This window comes from Gossypium arboreum, chromosome 10 (genome assembly GCF_025698485.1).
Source record: "Gossypium arboreum isolate Shixiya-1 chromosome 10, ASM2569848v2, whole genome shotgun sequence".
Taxonomy (NCBI): domain Eukaryota; kingdom Viridiplantae; phylum Streptophyta; class Magnoliopsida; order Malvales; family Malvaceae; genus Gossypium; species Gossypium arboreum.
In genome coordinates this window covers 93,025,585-93,032,765 of record NC_069079.1, presented here as the reverse complement: position 1 = coordinate 93,032,765, position 7,181 = coordinate 93,025,585, and the positions used below count along the sequence as shown (strand labels likewise).

The window sequence follows — 7,181 nt, the reverse complement described above, 5'->3', positions numbered from 1 at the left end:
TGAGTCTATCAATTCTTTGGCTGCTTCTCCTTGCCTTTTCCTCTCTCTCTCACTTGATTTTGTTCCTTGATTGAATACCTTTCGTTCCTTTCTAAATCTCTGGTTGTTCTTTGGCTGAATACCTTGTCTTCTCTTCTCTTCTCTCTTTCGCAATTCTTCCCTCCTTGCAACTTAAGGTTAGGTTGAATACTTCCATTCTTTTTTTTTTCAGTTTTGGGATATTGTTATTTGACCAACCAGATGTGTGTGTACGCGGTTATTTTCTCTCTTTCTCTCTTTCTATTGTATTAATAGTTTTCATCTAACATTTTCATTTGTTACCGTTTATGGTTAGGGACGTGTTGGTGCTAGCCTTGCTTTTGTCATGTGGGTACTCATTTTAGGGATTGGTCGATTGATTCCCTTCCCTAGAATCGATTTGTGTTCTCAGTAAGTGGTTTACACTTTGGTTCTAAGTGTTTGTGTGAACGATATGATTAAGGGTAATGGGTTTCGATTGGAATGCAGGTGATTTCTAAAGGCCTGAAACCAGTCTTTTGTATCGGTTGCAGCATGGAAAGGCTTAATCGTTCGATCAAGGCAAGTATTAAGTCATATCTTGGATTGTTATAAAAGGGACCTTTTATTCCTGTTGGTTTTAAGCATGACTAATGTTGGACATGGAACTGTCCTTTGTTTTAGGTGTGGTTCATCTCAAGAGGGGGTTGCGTACCTAGAATCCTAACAGGTGTGTACAAACGTGTAAACTGAAAAATATATAGGATTTTTCCTATATAAATTATCACCTTTTTACTTAAATTTGTTGTTAAAACCAAGTAATTGTTTAATAAATTAATGAAATATGTGAAAATATGAAAACAGGACATAGAAATTATTACAATGTGATTTTATGCTTTATTATATAGCTTTCATGCATAAAAAGGCTTATTTTATATTAAATTGAGCATATTATATTTTTATGACATAAAGTGGGCCATGCATTATTAAATTAAATAATAAAATATAAAACTATATTTAATAATTCATTTTAAAATATTTCATTAATAATTTGGCTTTTAATTAATTTAAATTAGTAAAACTTAATTCTTTGGTCCTCTAACTTATTGTTTTATTTTTAGACAGGTCTGAGAGCTTTAATTTGATTACAAAATCCTCCAAATGGAGGGCCAAGTCAACCCAAAATTCTATTGAATATGGAGGTTCATAAACCATCTTTTGGTTTAATTACACAAGGTTCTTGAAGAGTTGAAGAAATTAGAGATTTGCCTGAAGATTTACTGGTGACTGAGTCTTAATCCTGAGTTGTTGTGGCACTCAAATTGACCAAGAATCAAGCAAAATCAACCACATTCCCTCAATTCATGGCTGGCCACCCTTGGAAGGAGTTTTGAAAGATGGACACTCCTATTTTTAGCAAACTAGCTCACATGCCTCACCTATAAATAAGAGCCCCTTTCTCACTTTTTCAGTCATCCCTCAGTCATTCGCCATTCTCTCCTCTCTCAATTCTCTTAGCTTTCTTAGCCCTCACGCCTATCATCTTTGCATAAATATTTTGAGAAAATTAGCCTCTTAAAGAACCCTTGGTCGGCCACCTCGGAAAGCCATCAGCAAAGGAGCAAAGTGAAGGAACAAAGGAGCCCTCATCAGTCAGAGTCTTGGGTGACAACCACTCTAAATTGGGTTTAATCTTTCTTACTTTAATTTAATTCAAGAATGTGTTCTATGTGTTCTTTGTTCTTGTTTACAAAAATGATAGCTTAATTTTATTTAAGCTAGGATGGCTGCTTTGATTTAATAAAAATTATTTGATTCAAGCTTATAATATTTGTGCCTCAATCGATCATGTTTTCAATTAAAATCAAGTCTGTATTTCGTTCATATGTGATTGAAATGCACCTGAATTAGCTGAGCAATCCTAACCAGACGACGGCTAATGGACGCATAATTGAAATGTGCATGCTTAATTTAGATCCTAACCTGATTAAATTATAGGTTGCATAACACCCTAATCGAGCTCTATTTTCTGCATAGTTTTTAGATTTGTGTGATTAAACTGTTTCAAACCTAACACGTCCCTATTACCCTACGTGAATACTAACAAACGCTTAGTAAATAAGGATCAGTAAAATGCGTATTTACTAAGTAAAGGATTCCGAAAGGACCTAACATGGTTTCCAAACTAATGAAAGATTGAGTTGCCATGGAATAATTTTTCCGAATATTGATAAGCATGTTGATAATAATTTGAGTTTAATTAAATTAATTGTCCTAGATTATTTATGTTATAATTGTTGCTTATTGTGTTAATTCTGCTAAAATCTATCTCATTCATATAGTTTTCATAATTAGGATAAATTGCATTAGGGATCATTGCATTTAGTTTCATATACTTAGTTTTTCATCACTTCTCAATTATATTGTTTTTATTTATCAAATTGTTAATACACTTTTACAAATTAAGTGACTTAGCACAAATACAATCCCTATGGAGATGATAACTTGATACTTACTTATTACTTGATAACGACTGTGTACACTTGCACAAACTAGAGCGTTACAAGTTTTTGGCGCCGTTGCCGGGGATTGTCAACTATTTCCATAGTCATTTTTTGTGAAATTATTTATTTTCAATTTGGTTATTTCTAACAATACTAACTTATTATTTTTAATTTTGTAATTTTCTTTCCAGATGTTTATGAGCATAGATCGGATTATTGATTTACTCCTAGTAGACCCTGAAATTGAGCGAACTATTAGACAAAGAAGACATGAACGAATAGCTCAGAGACAGAACGAGATGGACCTTGGAAATCAAAAACAGGACCAAGGTAATGAAGCCGAACATGTACGAAATCCTATCCTCATTGCTGATGATAGGGATCGATGCATTAGATAATATGCTGTGTTGCTTTTCAATGAGTTAAATCCAGGAATTAGAAGGCCAGATATTGAGGCAACCCAATTCAAATTGAAACCAGTGATGTTTCAAATGCTACAAACTGTGGGCAAATTTAGTGGTATGCCCATGGAAGATCCACATCTCCACCTTCGATTGTTTATGAAGGTGAGTAATTCATTCAAGATAGTCGATGTGACTGAAGACACACTGAGGTTGAAGTTGTTTCCGTACTCATTGTGAGATCGAGCACGAGCATGGCTCAATTCATTTCCACCCAAGTTCTATATCTACATGGCAAGAATTAGCAGAGAGATTTTTGGTTAAGTATTTCCCGCCTAGTAAAAATGCTAAGTTGAGGAACGAGATCACAACTTTCCAACAATTGGATGACGAGTCTTTGTATGAGGCTTAGGAGCGATTCAAGGAGTTACTTCGTAAGTGTCCTCATCATGGGATTCCTCATTGTATCCAGTTAGAGACATTCTATAATGGTTTCAATGCACATACAAGATTGATGTTAGATGATTCTGGGAATGGTGCAATTTTGTCTAAGTCTTATAATGAGGCTTATGAGATCATTGAGAGGATCACGAGCAACAACTATCAATGGCTAACACATTGAACAACTTCAGGAAGACGTGTAGTTAGAGTTCATGAAGCTGATGCTCTGACTTTGTTACCAGCTCATGTGTTGTCTGTTTCCTCTATGTTAAAGCCTTTTACCACTAATGGCGCTAATAATTTTGCAGTTCAGCCACCAAGTCAATTTGAAGTAGTTTCCTATGTGTACTGTGGGAAAGGTCATTCTTTTAAGAATTGCCCATTGAATCCCGAGTTGGTATACTATGTGGGGAACCAACATCAAAATAGGAGTGGACAAGGACCCCGGTCCAACTTCTATAATCCTTCATGGCATAATCACCCAAACTTTTCTTGTAGCAACCAAGGAAATGAACCAAACAACAACCTTATGCAGCATAAACCTAACCAATCTCAGGGGTTTAATTAGCAAGCTCCAAAACCACCTCAAGCTGAATCATTAAATAGTTTGGAGAACTTGTTGAAAGCATACATGGCAAAGAATGATGCTTTGATCCAAAGTCAAGTAGCAACACTAAAAAATTTGGAAAACCAAATGGGTCAGTTAGCTATGGAGCTTCATAATAGACCACAAGTAACCTTGCCAAGCGATACTGAGAATCCAAGAAATTTGGGTAAAGTACATATCAAGGCAGTGGCATTGCAAAGTGGTAAAATTCTGCAACCCCAATTGATTGATGTTGTGGACAAGCCTGTTGAAAAGGGGGAAAGTCAACCAACTATTGAAGTCCCTACACCAAAAGAGTCAGAATCTACAAAGACTGACAAGGTAAATCCTAACTTAGTGAATTCAAATACTTTAACATCTTCTTTGGATGCAGATTTACCTACTCAGAAGAGTTGTCTGATTCAACCGAAAGTTCCATCACCTCCATATCCGCAAAGATTGCAGCAACACAAGCAGAAACAAGAGGTGCAATTCAAGAAGTTTTTGGATGTTCTGAAGCAATTACACATCAATATTCCATTGGTGGAGGCTTTAGAAAAAATGCCAAATTATGTGAAGTTTATGAAGGATGTATTATCCGAGAAGAAACGATTGAGTGAGTATGAGACAATAGCTCTGACAAAAGAGTGCAGTGTGTTCCTGCAGAACAAGCTGCCACCAAAATTGAACGATCCAGGGAGCTTTACGATACCCTGTAACATTGGTGAATCTTATTATGGTAAAGATTTGTATGACTTAGAAGCTAGTATCAACTTGATGCCTAACTCTATTTTCAAGATGCTAGGGATAGGAGAAGTAAGACCTACAACTGTGACACTCCAGCTAGTGGATCGCTCTTTAGCATACCCCGAAGGAAAGATCGAGGATGTTTTGGTAAGAGTTGATAAATTTATTTTTCCTACTAATTTCATTATTCTAGATTTTGAAGCAAATAAGGAAGTGCCAATTATCCTTGGGAGACCATTCCTAGCTACGGGAAGAATGTTAATTCATGTGCAGAAAGGCGAACTGTAACACCCCGTACCCGAGACCGTTGCCGGAGTCGGACACGAGGGGTTAACGGGCTTAATCCACTTACTTGCACAGTTCATTTTAAAAATTTCCAGACAGTTGGCTAACTGTGTCACTGTCACCTTAAAAATTATATCTTGAGTTCTACAACTCAAAAATCAGTTTCGTGATTTTTCCCTGAAACTAGACTCATATATGCATCTACAAATATTTTTCTAGAATTTTTGGTCGGGCCAATTAGTACAGTTTATTAGTTAAAGTCCCCCATGTTACAGGGATCGACTACACTGACCTTTGAGCATTACGACTTGGATATCTCCCTGTACAGAGCTTCAATACTGATACCGTTTATTTCTGCAGAAACTAGACTCGAAAAGGAATTTGTACATATATGGCATGGCTTCTAATTATCTCTGGTCAATTTATAATGAATTTCCATAGTCGGAATAGGGACTCCAGAAACCGTTCTGGCCCTGTCTCACGAAAACTTAAATATCTCTTAACATACTGTTCATATGATGGTTTTGTTATTTTCCTATGAAAATAGACTCATCAAGGTTCGTTTACATAATTTATTCACTATTTAATTCCATTCCTACTATTTTTAGTTATTTTTCACATCCACGTCACTGCAGCTGTCAGCATCTGTCTTTAAGGTAGGCTTTACCTATTTCATAGTTTCCATGATTCAACTAGCCCTTTAACATAAATAGCATAAAATATGATCATGATTAACCATCCAATGGCTAATCGTTTCCAAACATTTCCATACCTCTTAATGAACAACATACAATGATTATAATACCATGCCCAAAGTATACTTAAGCCATTTTCGCATGGCTATCCAAATTTACACAAAACCGAAAGGTACATAACCTACAACAAAAGGGTAGTCCTATACATGCCATTTCAAAGTTCAACCAAAAATATACCAAAAGGAGCTTTGATAGTGTGGGCGACTTCGACTTCAAAATCCCGAGTCCGATAGCTGAAGAACCAAAATCTATAAAACAGAGAATCAAAGAAACGGAGTAAGCATTTAATGCTTAGTAAGTTTGAGTCATGAATTTAGACACAACCAAAGTATAGCATTCATGTAGCTAAACAGATAATTTCATATGCACAAATTCTCCAAATCATACTTACTTCACATACCAACCCTTATATTCATGCACAAAGATCAACTTAGCCAAAGGCCGGTAGCTCATTTATCAACTGAGCGAATACTTATTTGTAAGGGCTCAACTAATTCAAAGCACATACAAAACATACCTCATTGTTGGGATTTCACAAGCGTATTAACTGAAATTTTTACAGCAAGTTCATTCATTCCCGAATCACGTACCTTCGGAGTTTAACCGGATATAGCTACTCGTTCAAATGCCTTCGGGACATAGCCCGGTTATAGTAACTCGCACAAATGCCTTCGGGACTTAACCCGGATTTAGTAACTCGCACAAATGCCTTCGGATCTTAGTCCGGATTTAGTAACTCGCACAAATGCCTTCGGATCTTAGTCCGGATATAGTCACTTAGCACAAAGCCTTCGGGACTTAGCCCGGACATCATTCGAATAACCATGCACATTTATCAATAAATCATGACACATTCAGTATTTCATTTTCATTAGCAAAACTCAAACACAAGGCACTTTTCACACTTGCAATTTCGGCTCAATAGCCACACACAAAGAGCATGATTTTGATTTGCTTAAAACATGATCTAATCAAATCATAATCTAAGTTCCATTACTCGAAAACTTACCTCGGATGTTGTCGAACAATTTCGATGGCTATTCGACCACTTTTTCCTTCCCTTTATCGGATTTAGTTCCCCTTTGCTCTTGAGCTTAAATTGACAAATAAATTGATTTAATCATTTGAGTATCAAAAAGAGGAACTCAAGGTACTTAGCCCATTTATATTCATTAGACATTAAAGTCACATATGTACGAAATCATGAATCTAACTCAACACAATAGTCCACACTCTCTTTTAGCCGATTATCTAAGCCAAGATAAGGCATCAATATGCTTGCCTCTAACCGAATGCATGCACACCAATCCACCTCATGTGGCCGAATATGCATGTCTATGTTGAGGCCAATTTTATACTTAATACCACACATAAATGGCATACATTTTACTAACTAACGCATTACATATTGTAACTCAATATGCATCAATCATTTACTTCATAACCGAAACATCATCATATGTAA

General features: G+C 36.1%; 1 non-coding gene across 1 annotated transcript; it reads right to left on the bottom strand.

Moving 5' to 3' along the window:
* Positions 1 to 3,251: 3,251 nt before the first annotated feature.
* Positions 3,252 to 3,358, bottom strand: LOC128282997 (small nucleolar RNA R71). The gene has a single exon (XR_008273343.1). It is a non-coding gene; the product is annotated as a small nucleolar RNA R71 (small nucleolar RNA).
* Positions 3,359 to 7,181: the final 3,823 nt, after the last annotated feature.